General features: G+C 45.4%; 1 protein-coding gene across 4 annotated transcripts in view; it reads left to right on the top strand.

Moving 5' to 3' along the window:
• Positions 1 to 13,446, top strand: part of GRIN2B (glutamate ionotropic receptor NMDA type subunit 2B) — a 211,213-nt gene that overhangs the window by 22,114 nt on the left and 175,653 nt on the right. Inside the window, exon 1 of one of the 4 annotated variants that reach the window (XM_075428944.1) lies at positions 6,158 to 6,172. The exons of the other annotated variants lie outside the window; for them this stretch is intronic. The gene's annotated coding sequence lies outside the window, so the exon portion shown is untranslated. Of the gene's footprint in view, positions 1 to 6,157; positions 6,173 to 13,446 lie in introns of those variants that run through there. 4 annotated transcript variants of the gene reach the window in all.

A 13,446-nucleotide genomic window follows, 5' to 3' on the forward strand; every position in this document is an offset into this window, starting at 1 on the left:
GGCACGTGATATTTTGAGTTTGAGGTGGGTTTTTTTTTTTGTGGTTTTATTTTTTTTTTGTGTGTATACTTTTAGGCAATTGCTTTTTCTAAATAAATAAAAATATTAGCAGTGAGGGAATATGTAAGACAGATGGGTCTGGAGAGGACAGTCCCTTAGCTGCATGCCAGGCCAGCCTGGGTAAATGAATCAGCTGGAGGGGCTGCACAGCGTGCCCACCGTCTCGCCTCAGCTCCAGGGCCAGGAGCTCAGCTGTCGTCTGATATGTCCTCTCATCTCTTTACTTAGGGAAGGAGCAGTGATAAATGGGTATTGCCTTTAGTCTTGCTGAAGCATCCCTGGCCTCTGCATGGGGTGGTGACAAGACTGTGCTAGGAATACGGTCAGGGAGGTGGTTTAGGGTCCCTGAAGCTTTGCAGGCTCAGAAGATAAAGTACAAACAAGAGGAAGGGGATCCCAGAGCAACACCAGGCAATGTAGTCTGGTGATAATGCATACATGTCTTGTTTGTTCCGGCTTTTCCCTCTCTCTCCTGAGATATATATCACGGGGAGTGTGGCAAGAGGCTGCTCTCTGGATGTGTTTATAGATCGTGAGCCTCCTCCTGTGGCATCCAGTGCCTCACAAAGGTGCTAACACCTGTGCAAGATAGGTTTAAAATGCTGCCACATCAGATCAGTGGGGCTTTACACCCCTCTGGTGCAGGGGTAGTGGAAACGCATAGTGCAAAGGTCTCTGGGAATGTCATTGTACTCTGGCATCTTCATATATGTAACAGTCAACGCTGCTGCATGCAAAAATGCCTCCTGGCTTGGAGACGAGGTCCTGTCACAGTGTCATCCTGACAGGATACCAGTGCAGGGGCTGTGTCAGAGGGGCTTTGCCAGTATGGCATCTAAGGGCTGATTTTTAAAATTTTTCTTTTTTTAATTGAAACCAAGGACCCCGTGGGGTTGTGTTTCTGCCCTGTGGCCTGGATCTTGCCTGGAGAAGTGTCAAAGCTGCGATGAGAAGCAGAAACAAGGAAACCCCAAAGTGATCGTAGCCCCAAAAGTTCTGGGGGGCCAAGGGGTGTGCTTGAGGCAAGGTTTGGAGAGGTAGTTCATACGGGCAACCTGGTTTGCTTTCTCTACTTCATTTCAGGGACCAGGTGATATTTGCAGCATATAATCTTTGGCTGTTCAGGATGTCAATATTGGTACTGTCATATACAAACAAGGATCAGACCTAGCTAAAGACTGCAGCTGGTTGCTAACTGAATGCTTTAATGTGATGGTTATATGGTGCTATAACCTCAGGACTGTACAAAAGCCCTTCACAATACAGGGCTGACACCTCAGTGCTACTCTAGTACTTCAAGATGGGCAGTGCAAAAACAACCTCGATTGATACTATATCCACTAAACCCCACACCTTGACTTAGTGGTGCCTCTCCCCCCTCCCCGAAACAACTCTGAGGAGGGAGAGCAGCTGCTCTGTGTCAGGGGTTGAGTCCTGGTGTGGCAGCAAGATTTGGGTTTCTATCTCGGAAGCTGATTTCCTACAAGGACCAGCCTGGATGAGAAAAGGGATACAACTTGAATGTTGTCTCCAACTCCCCCACCCTGGGCTCTTTCTGAGTTTTCTGGTTTTCAGGAATACAGGGATTTAGTGCATTTAGGAACTGGTGCCATTTCGTGTCTGGCAGGAAAGGGGTAACTGGTCATCCTGCAAAGAGCTGTTTCTCCCACCTGCTTTCTTCCTTCAAAGAAATACACCCCTGTCTGCTGGTTGAAGATGGGATGGAGTGCATATATTGTCACTATATGTGTATAAAACCCCAGTAATAACAAACAAATATATACATATTTATATATAAATATATATATACACACACTCTCTCTCTATATAAGAAAACACATAGACACCCTCATTTTACCTTATACCTAATTCTGGAGTGGGAATGCACTAGTTTTTCAACATTGCTCTATGGCAGGGTAACCCAGGAAGTGATGGGAACTGGAAGAAGAATTTTAGTTGGGATGGACTACAACATTTTTTTTTCTCTTCGGAACTCCAGGACTACTCCAGTCTTTATTGACTGCCTCTGGTCAACAAAAAAAATCCCCAGAGCAGCTGCTCTCTGTAAGCTTGTCAATGACTACAGAACCCTGCGGCTGCCAGCACACCTTGAATTCCCTTGTATTTCTCCACAGGTCTCACTCGGGTGCTCAGCAGGCACAGCACAGCGTAGTTTGTCAAGTCCGACAGAATCACAGGGCAACAGGCTGCAAGCAGGTTTTCCAGGCAGGGGGACATTCAGAGGTAGAAACTTAGTTTTAGTCTAAACTTAATAGCAAAATTCTCTCCCTCTCTCTGCAAATATTGTGAAACTACAAGTTCAGAGGAACCAATAAAAGGGACTAATAACTGTGGTGAAACTGTCAAAGATATTAGTTTCCTCTTCTGGCTCTCAGGGCTTGAAGAGTTTGCAGCTGTGGGGCACTTTCACTCATGGGCTGGCCTGAGGCCATGAACCCTCTGAATTACATCTGAGGACTTCTCTATGAATCCCAGATTTCTGGCACCTCTGACACTGTAGCCCCAGCCAGGACTCTCAGGGTGTCCAGGCTGTGTGATGTAAGACCAGGATTTTTGTTTAGGAGGGAACTAGAGCTCCGAGGACTTTCTGGCCATGCTATAAAAGGCTGGTAACTCTGGCCTGGCCACCTTTCCCAGATCTGTTTAAATCCAGGGTCTGAGGGTCTCCGCTTCTGAGGCCAACAGCTAGGAGGTCTTGTATTTTGGGTTTCTGCGAGTGAATTGAGATGGAGCTGGGCTTTACATTTTCACTGTCCAAGAGCTGCTGGAACCAGACACCTTGGATCCATGGCAGACCCACGGGGCAGATCTCTTGATGAAACAGGAGATTAAGGTCTGTATTAAAATTGCCAGATGGATGGGTCCTGGTGCTCAGAAGAGCTGCACCTCCAGCCCAGACCCTGGAGGCTGGCTGCCTGCTGCAGCTCTGCCTTGCTCTTGAAAGCTCTGGATTGTTCTTGCTCTTCCTTGCCAGCAAGGAAGCTGCTTTGGAGTAGGTGAAAATGTGTCATGAGTTGAGATATTTTCATGAGAATAGGCTTAACAAACTGGCATTTGCTGACAACATGTTGTTTCATCAGAAACTACTGATCAGCAGTATTTTGCAGCTTGAGTTAATGTGGCAAAGTCGATATTGAATATCAGGGATTTTGCTTGGAAACTGACAACTATTTATGGTATTACAGCAATTCTTTTCTCTCTACTCCTATCTAAACTAGGATTTATTGTCCTGAAGATCTTGGACATACAGGTTTTAACACACTCTCTTGGGATCCTCTGAGTAATGTTGAGTATGATCTCACAAGAAGACATTGCTGCCTTCAGGGAAGTGCAATGGAAAGCAACAATAATAACCTGAACTCCTGTAGCTTCTACTGATGGAGAGCCAAAAGTACTTTAAATACCATAAATAATTAAACATTCTAACTCTGTGAAGCAGAGAAGATGCATCTCCATCTTTCTGATGAGGAGAATAAGGCGAAGGGTGAGGAAGAAACGATGGTGTTTACACTTGCAAAAAATGCATATTGATTTTTAGATGGTGGCATAAGGGATTAGAACAAGACTTTGCTTGTTGTGGTTCATTCCCTCCATGCTTTCAAGATCTAAACCCATATACCTAACAGTGTGAATACAAGTGAGCTAAGAGGTACCAAGGATGGACCAAAAATATGACAGTGCTTAAAGTGAGGAATAGAATGACTGTGGGAGCCATGAAGGACAAAAGCCGGATTAGAGATAAGTGATGGATGGAGAAAGCCGAGAAGGGTGGTGGATTAGGGCATATATTGTAGCTTGAAGGAATTTCATGAAGAATATTGAAATTCTGGATTTTCTTTATACCAAGACCTCTTACGCTGTTTTAAAAGTGTCAACTGACCTGAAAGCATAAGTAACTCACAGCTACACTTTGTCCGTAGTATTGATTTTTATTTACTGGTAGGGCATTCTTTATTGTGACAGTTGCCTGGTTTTGGTTGTTCTTTCTTAGCCTTGCTACTAATGCTTCTTTTCCCTGCGGCAAATGTAAACTATAGTGACTTTGTGTAAATGAGATGTGGCCCAAGGGGGCTGAGCTGCATCTTGAGGAAGCCAGTGGTGGAACTGGGTTGGGAGGAGGCTTGGGCTGGTACATCCTTGTATGCATTGGCTGGCACATGGAGGAATGAAGTAGGTGAGCTACCGGGAAAGGTGACTGAAGCAGCCATCATGAATGAATTTGACAGGCTGGAGAAAACAGAGAACAGAGGAAAAAATTCATGGAAATGGCATTCAGCTGAGCCAAATCTAATCTGTTTGCTTTCACTGGATTGAGCCTTCCCATGCCTGTCCCTGAAGCATCAACAGCCAGTGACTAGCCATGGTCCAGATGTGGCTTTGCCTGTTTGTATTTCCATCATTGCATGTCTATAAATATGATCAAATGCTGAATGGAGGGAGAGGTCAGTGGCTGCTGGACTGGGTCCCTTCAGCAGGGAAAGCTTTCTGGACACTATTGATTGAAGGTCTTGGTAAGACAAATCGGCCCTGACCTGTCATACAATCACAGGCACAGCATGGTCTGGTGCACAGCACTAATGTACTGTGAAAGCATATTGTATCCAGCAGCTTGATGGCTGGTGTCTTACTGGTCATTGAACTCAGGGACAGAAAGATAGGGGAAGGGGAGAGTGTTGGCTGGGGAGAGTAAAAAGGGAAAGGAGAAGAAAAATGAGACCACCAAAAAAAATTCCTGATTTGCAGTTGTCAATTCTCCCATCATTTTAGCTTTAGTATTTATTGTAAGGATGAAGTAGTTCTAAAGAGATGAGTGTTTTTTGGGATGCTTCTGGGTTGACAGTGTACAACTCCAAACGTCTTGAATGGCACTCTTTTTGGTGTCACACATTGGGTTTCCCTTGTTACTACTTCTGGGTAGATTTTGCTTTGTTTTTCTGTAAGTAGTGATGACAGGAACATAAAAGTCCTTTACCAAGGATCAGAGTGAGGAAAACAGAAGGAATAAGGGACAGACAATTACAAGGAAGGAGTCTCACAACAAATTTTTCTGGGTACTCATCCATCGTTTCTAGTGGCCTGACAAGAGTCAACTTTAGACCCCTTTTGGCTCTGATGGCTGTGGAATGCCTTTTTTCCCATGGTAAAAACACATGTTGGTCCTTCTCACTTCCAGGATAATTCCCTGTCTCACTTCACAAGCAAGGATGGCATTTTCACAAGGTCCCTTGGTGACTAAACCCCCTTTTCCAAAATGCTGCATACCAGTGGAAATCATAAGGTCATGTGGCTCATAAAGGGTGCTGGCAGTTCGTGAAATGTGGCCCATCAGTGCCGGTAGCACTGCGGCTTTGCCCTGGACCAGTTCACAAGATACATTTCTCTCTGTCTCCACTCTACTGCCTCCACTTAGCAGCTCCTTTGCCCCTTTCACATCTTGGAGTTTTGGGCATTGAGCCACCTTCTCTGCCATTTCTGCTGTCTGTAACACCTTTATGAGAGCCTGATCAGGTCTGGTGAGCTCTGGCACTCTGCTTTAGGGCTGTTTAAGATTTGCTGTAACGGTGCCATGAGGAGCAGAGGTAGTGCAAATAGTTTCTCCTAGCTTGCCCTTGCTGCATGGGCTGCAAGACTGCAACATGCACCCGTAAAGATCTTTCCTAAAGGACAGGTAGGTTTATGTTTTAAAGCTTTATTGTGTGTCATACATTGTATCTGGGAAGACTGGAAGCAAACTGGATGACTGTATCCAAAGTGCAGGTGTAGTCTGAGACTGTCTCCCTCTGGTTCAGATGCCCTTTTTGGGATTCTTAGCATTGTAGAAGAAGGAATCACTCAATTTCTGCCTAAAAAGAGGAAAATAATATTTTTTTCTCACTTACGGTATGTTTTAATAACCCTTTGTAATTTGGCTTTTACAGTGTTTACACCTGGCATCCAAAGAACTTAAGACTGTCTCCTGCTGTGAGACGTGAGTAAGCCATGGGATTTCAGCACTGGTGTGGCGCTGGGCAGCTGCCTTCAGGAGACAGTGCAGTCTCCGTCTGCCTGCTCCGTGTTTTCCCTTTCAGGAAATGATGCAGGGAATGAACAGGTACTGACTGAGGTGCATGAGAGAGTCTGGGGAATGGGAAAGTCCTTCCACCCTTGGAAGTAAAAATTCTCCTCATTTTTTAAACTTTGAAATTCAATATAACAATCTGCGAAGCACAAAATGCGGAGTTGATTAAGGTTGAGTAGAAAAACTCAAATTAATACAGCAAATAATGAGAAATGCCAGTGATGTGCTGCTTCAAACCATCCGAGTGGAGTTAAACATGTGTTTCTCATGGATATTACTGGATCGGAGGTATATAAATCCCTAGCTTTTGGAAACTGCAGTCTTTAATGTTGTCACGTTATTAATGTGCTGTTGATTTCTGCTTGAAAATGAAAACTGGAAGTGGAGAGTTAAGAAAGGAAGGAAGGGATTGCTGCATGGATTACAAAATTGTTCCAGTTCAATTTAATTGGCAAAACCAGTGTTGCTCTGGTGCAGCGTTCTGCTGCCTGCTTAAACCTAGTCTTGCACATCAGGAGGCAAAGATGCTTTCAGCCATGCTGAAATTGCTTTGGAGGGGCCCCGTGCACACAGCGACATGTCCTTTGCTTTGGATGATCTCGCTCTGAGCCTGGATCTGGTTCTGAGATGGGGCAGAAGACAGTCGGAAGTGGGAAACGGTGCACGTCTCATAAGCTTTGAAACCCTTGTTTCAAATGGAGCATGCATGGAGTGATAGCTGTGGCAACTGAACCCTCAAGGTGGTGAGGATATTTCAGTCTCTGGCAGGGAGGGCCTGTCTCATCCCTCTAAACTTCTCCAAGTGGGATGCTGGGGGTGTGTGAGATCCTGGCAGGGGAACGGTGGCTCCAGCCAGGCTCCGCAAGCCAGGCTCGCAGAGAGCGATGGCTGTGCCAAGCCTCTATGCCCTGGCATTTAGAAGTTGGCACTGGACAATGCCAGACTGACCTGCTGTCTTGCTTAATGGCTTTTGTGTGTGTGACACTGACTCCCGCAGCTCTGCACGTGTGTGCCAGCCTGAGTAAACAGGTCAGACTCGCTCCTGCTCTCCCTTGCCCAGCCGTTACCTTCATCCTCCCTCACTTATCCTGATGAGGACCTGGGGGGACCCCAACTTATGAGGAGGGATGAACACAACTGAACTTCTGTTGCAGCAGAGGAAAGTCCCAAGGGGTGATCAGATAACCATCTGACAAGTGTTTTCAGGGTGGAAACGGTGAGTTGAGAGGGAGAAATTGTTTAGTCTGAATGAAGGAGATATTATTAAAGTAACAGGATAGCTGAGTAAAGGGAAAATTTAGGCTGAATTTAGGGAAATGTTTCTAAATGTGAGCCTCGGAGCCGTCTCCTAGCAGTAGTAATCCTATTGTTTGAGTCATTTCAGAGCAGGTAGTGTGCTAAAGCACATGCTGTAGACAGCAATCCTGAAGTGACTGGGGGAAGGGCAAGACTATTAAGCAAAGAATTTTAGTTTGTAATTTCTGTGAATCACTTGGTGATGGTCTCAACAGAAGTTCACAGGCTCTGGCTGTATCAGCTATCACCCATGATATGTAAAATATGTGGATGGGAGGAAGTGGAAAGGACACCGGGAACTTGCCCTTGGACAAGCTTACAATAATGAGACATAGTTCTTCATCTGTTGGGAATAATATGGGCCTAATTGCTGAGCAAAGCGTTCTTTGTACCGCCTTAAGTGTAGAGAGAGAATTGCTTTTCTCCTTCGCATGGGGCAGAAAAAGGGGAAGAACTTTTTTACCTTATCCTTGGATACACCTGTTGGACAGACAGAGGCCAGCTAGCCATTGGAGATGGGGAGGAATGAAGATGTGATATATGGGATGAATCTGACATTGCGCAAGTCAGGGACGAGTTTTTACCTGGTTTAGTAAAGAAAGAACAGCTTGAAAGAAAATAGAGAACAGAAGTGAAAATATGTGCTACTTTCCACCCAGTGTCCATGGAAGGAAAGATAACAGCGAGGTAATGAGAGCGCTCCAAGGGCTTTGAAGGTTTTGGCTGGGAGTATGTGATACATTCCCCGAAAGAAAAAGGCTGACTTGGGAGAAATAAGGGAAAAGAAGAAGCATTTTGGAACTTAGATAGTAATCAGTCTGTGGAACATTACAGGCATGGGCAAAGGTACATGTTGGAGAGGGAGTGGTTGTGAAGAGCAGAGAGAAGAGCTGCCCAAAAGGCCTTGGAGAAATGTTTCTACCAGTGTCATAAGAACATGTATTCTCATTCTGATGTATAAAAGTGATGTTCAAAGCTGGTTAAAATAAACTAAACTGCACCAGTTTTCATCTAAAACTTCTGAAATGCCCTTGGAGGTGTGTTTACTTGGGGATGCCATAATGAACTGTTTTGGTTCAGGTGCTGGATTGTTTTTGCATTCATCACTGTGCATGGCACTTTCCATTGTCTCTAGTCTCTGTCATCTTCCTACTCTGAACGTATGGAGATTTTTCTGCAGCATCATTCAGTCTATTTATCAGCACCTGAAGTGCAGGCGCTTCCAAGACACATCCATCGTGCCCCAGATCCATCCCCCTCTTCTTTGTCTCAGTTTACAAAATTCCTGGAACTACAGGGCTGTGAGCCAGAAAAAGATTTATGGGCACTTGTGTCACCCACCTGCTAAGCAGTTGCCGAGTTTCAGCATCCGTGCAGGGACAGGAATGACTCTCACACATTGATGCAATGCACAGTCGATCCCCCTTTATTGGTCTGCTTGCGTGGTTATATACATTTTTCATATCTGCACACGCTATCACGCTTATTCGGATAGGCTACAGACATAAATCACGCACTGTTCACGCACCCCATATTCCCTTATGATTGGTAACTATGCACTAACGCTAATAGCAACAGACTGCCTCCATGTCCTTGAACACATCTTGTTTTTGCTAACCCACATCATGTTTATTCTTAGCTGTCCTTTCCAGTGGCCTGTCCAGCTATGCTAACTGTTTCGCCTAAGTGGCCTAGTCGTGCTAAATCTCAAGCTACATCGACCCCAACAGCAGTAATATGGGGAACAGCAGCGCAAGAGTTGTCAGCGTACAAATAGCCTGGGCTGAGGGTGCGGTAGGACAATGGTTAAAGCAGTGTTAGAACACGAGGAATGCTTTTTCAGAGGCATACAATATGCAGCGTGTCTGGGTTGGGGAGATGGCAGTAACCATGAGAATGAGAGGCTGTCCTAAGCTGAAATTGGGTTGCCAAAAATCAGGGAGTTGGAGGAACTTAGGTGTAAATTAGGGTGTGATTCATGGCTTTAAGCTGCACCTCTTAGAAGTAACAGTTTGTGAGGTTGCAGTTGGTCCTTCCCCTTTCTTCGCACAGGTCGTCTTAGCTCCTGCAGTTTACCTGTAAGGCAGGTAGTAGATAAAAAGATTAAATATACACCAGTCTTCTGCAGTTGGTAAACAAAGAAATAGTGTTGTTCTTTGATCTGGGCATACAGGTATTTTCTTGCCAGATAGCCCAATAGCACATATGATGCAATGTTAACTTCCCTGTAGCTTCTTCTAGTGCACTTGCTATTCCGTGGGAGTGTGTTGGATACCAACCACCTTCCAGATTTGTAGAGTATCTCACAGGTGAGATGAGTTTCTTCCTACCCCTGACTAGGGCCTGAAACACAAGGATTTCTTTTTGATTCGCTGTCTGATACTGCTGAAACTGTCTGAGAACTGAAGCCAGTGTGAATTAAGACGCGGTTGGATACAGAGGGGTACAGTAACACTGGCTAACACTGGGGCTGGCAGGACGTCTGTCTCTAGGTAGTAATGTGACTGAGGGTGGTGGTGAGTCCTGGAGTTGGGCTAGTGACAAGTGATGAGAGTAGGGCTGGGAATTAGCATTGCAGCTTGTGCAGATGCAAAATTAGCTGTTGAATTCAGATTCTGTTACTTGAAGTTCTCTAACCGGTGCTGGAACCTCATCAGACCTCCAGTGAGCAGAGCCCAGCAAGCACTGGAATACGAACTTCCTCATGACCGTCCAGGGAAGTACAGGAGGGGGCGGCTGGAGGCAGATGATGCTCTTCTTTCACCAGTATAGAGCCAATGCCCCTGCAAAGTTCACTTTGCTGGTGGCTAGTGCATACTATTCAGTCTCCTGTCACAAACATCACCTTCCTCCTAATTAAGAAAGTGGCCTTCAAGACAGCTTTTGACTGGGACTGCAGTATTTCAGGACTTCCTTTCCTCTTGCTGTCTTGAGGTTGGAGAGAGGCTTTTGGGAGCCTGCAAATACCCTCCCAAGGGACTATTGTGCAAGGCTGCCCAGCTGGCACAATTGCAGCAGAAGGAGGTACCAGCATCAGCACATGACAGAACAGCCCGCAAACGCCTGGGACCAGCCCATGTCCTGCCTCAGTTTCTTTATCTGACCTGAAGATTGCCTAACTTTGCTGTACACTGCCAGATTAGTACTGCATTTACAGTTAGCTTGGTTGAATGCACAGTGACCTATTTGTGTACTTTCTGTATTTTGAAATATCGTCCCGAAATATCTCTAAATGCTGAGCTGTATTTTCCTTGTGCAGCCTAATAATTTTCTATTAATACTTATCTTAGATCTCATCCACATAAAAATGCAGTGTCAAATAAAGTTCTCATGATATTTTTAAGCAATCTAACCTTTGGTCCTGGCCAAATTCCAATCTGAATAATTACTATCTGACTACCTATGTTCCTCTTGCATTTTCAATGGGAGAAGTTAGCTTTCCTTTCCCGTTTTAACAGTGATTGTGTAACATTGCTCTGCAGCACTAATTAGATGCTGCATTCCTTTACAATGGTGGAAATGTTTTATTGGTAAGTAAAATGAGATTATAGAGGTATAATGGTTTTATGGGTGTGTTTATACCTAAATATAGATATATCTGTAAAACCACTTTGTCTAATGGCCCTGTCATACACTATTTTCCAGGGAATAAGGGACAATATAATAGTGTGAAGTAGTGTGTAAAGGATTTTACTTACCAGACTGGAGTTTGGGATTAGCTAGACTGTTTTGGAGTGGCAAATTTACAGAAAAGAGTCCAAACACTGTGTTAGCCCACACCACCACCAAGGGAGAAACCTGCTCGTGTAAAATACTTTGTAATCAAATATACTGGCAAGTTTTTAAAATAATTCTTGACTGGTGAAATGAAACTCTAGGAATATTAAAGTTACTTGAAACAACTAAGGGCAAATGCCCTGTTTTACAACTGCAGCCTTGTCAAGTGCTTGTGAATTTCTCCATTTCTCTTCTTCATTGGAAACAAGAACACCACTGAGGATGAGGTCTGCATGCTGCATCCTGTGCTTCATTGATTGGGTGCATCAAACTTTTGCATTTGAACAGTGTAGAAATTAATGGATAAAACTTGCTGCTGTGTATGCAAACCCACACTTTCACAATAGTTCTGGGGTCACCTTAATCTGGTAAGTCTGTGCTGATTCACCCCTGCCTCTCCTTTACTAGTGCGCTTTCAAAAGGGGCTTGTAGTGAGCCAAAGGAAGAGAGAGAGATGGGGTTGGTGCTGGGATGTTTGCCTCTTTCGCCAACAGCCAGCACTTGCATGTGAGCAGAAGTGTGGATAGCAGCTACTGCTTGTGAACAGAGTCAGCCCCAAGGGGAAGGGATTGTAACGTCATGAGCACCCCTGTTGCAGTCTTTGAGCAGCTTAACTCTAGGCTGTGAACCTGCTGCTGCCTCTTGGGAGCTGAACGGTGGAGACCACCACTCAGCCCTGGGTTGGATGTGATTTATTGGCATTCCCCTGCCTTATCACATCCCTGGGTCCCATCCTAGGAGGGAGCCAAGCCTGGACCTGGTACCCACTGTTCCCTCAGAAAGACACTGGTCTCTGGCATGCAGACCGCCCATGGAACACCTGAAACACAATGTGAGCATGACAGAAGTGTTACGTGTGAACGAGAGATGGAGGGAGAGCTATCTTGCATGGTACAACCCAGGACAGCTGAGCATTGCTCTGCCTGATTCAGGGGGGGCTTATAGCTGAGAATCCAAATTGGAGATGCCAGGTTGACTGTGGTGGCACTGGCAAGCTCCTCTTTGCATTAACCAGTTCCTAGCCCTGGCTGCTCCCTGCATAACTGTCCAAAGCCTGAGGATTGGGCACTGTACGGGGAACTCCATCACTGTGTGTTATATGGAAAAATCTGCCTGGGAGGCACATCCCATGAGCTAGACACCCAACACGTTGGCAACTGTGAGCTCTTCAGGATGTGGGCTCTTGTCTGCTGCTTGGAGGTAGATGCTAGAGATTTACTGGCTTTCATGCAGGTGAAGAGAAGGGAATGGGTTTCTTGGATGGCATGTTTTCCCAGTGGGACAAGTCTGTGTTTGGGCGTGAAGGCAGACAGCTGCCATGATCGCCTGCACAGCTCCTGCAGTTCTGCTGTCTGAGCCCTAGGTTGAAGGGCCCTGTAAAGTCCTCCTGGTGGGAGGGGGGCTGGGAAAAAACTACACATTGCTCCCTGGGCATCATAGCTAGCCATTGCCTAACCAAGCGTAATACACTGTGTGAGACTATGCAGAGGGATCGCAGGAAATGTATTTTAAAGAGAACAAATATAGCATTAAAGTGGGTGATCAAGAGAGTGAGAGACAGAGAGCGTATAGAGTGCATTAAAGTTAATAAAGCATTGCAGGAGTGGGGACCGCATTTCACTATGAAGGAATCTAATTTAGTGACTCGTAATTGGAGAATAACAGTCCTGCTGGAATGAAGTTAGCTGTTCATTTTGCCAAACTCTCAAAGTCTCTTGGTTCTCCTTGTGACCATCTCTCAAAGTGGATCCATCAGAGAGTTTAGAATCGATTGCTGCTTCACACCCGTGGTCCCTTTCAGCCTCCTAAGTGGATTTGGTTCCTCTGGTGCATATTTATTATCTATTTTATTATCTGCTTATTTATCTGTACTATCAGTGCAGGGTATATTCTTTCTGCTTAGCATGACAATGAGGGAACTGAGCCTGTGTATTCTACCGGCCACAGGTGCTGTGGCTTTCTGTTCATTTGATAGAGGCATGAGAAGCAGCAAGCAGTGTGGAAGGGTCCCGTTCTTGGACCCCCAAGACTAGATATGTAGTGCAAAGAAGTGCAGGGCTGATGTATTTATTCCAAGTGTGCCTGGCTGCTGAAGAACAGTTATGGGCATGAATAGCTGAGCAGGACCTTTTGCACTGAGAGAAAGTCTTCTTTAGTTTGAAATGCCTGAAATCTCCTTGGGACAGCAGCATGGCCCTGGGTGGGCACACCGAGCAATGCTGCCTCCCACAGGG

This window comes from Opisthocomus hoazin, chromosome 8 (assembly GCF_030867145.1).
Source record: "Opisthocomus hoazin isolate bOpiHoa1 chromosome 8, bOpiHoa1.hap1, whole genome shotgun sequence".
Taxonomy (NCBI): Eukaryota; Metazoa; Chordata; class Aves; order Opisthocomiformes; family Opisthocomidae; genus Opisthocomus; species Opisthocomus hoazin.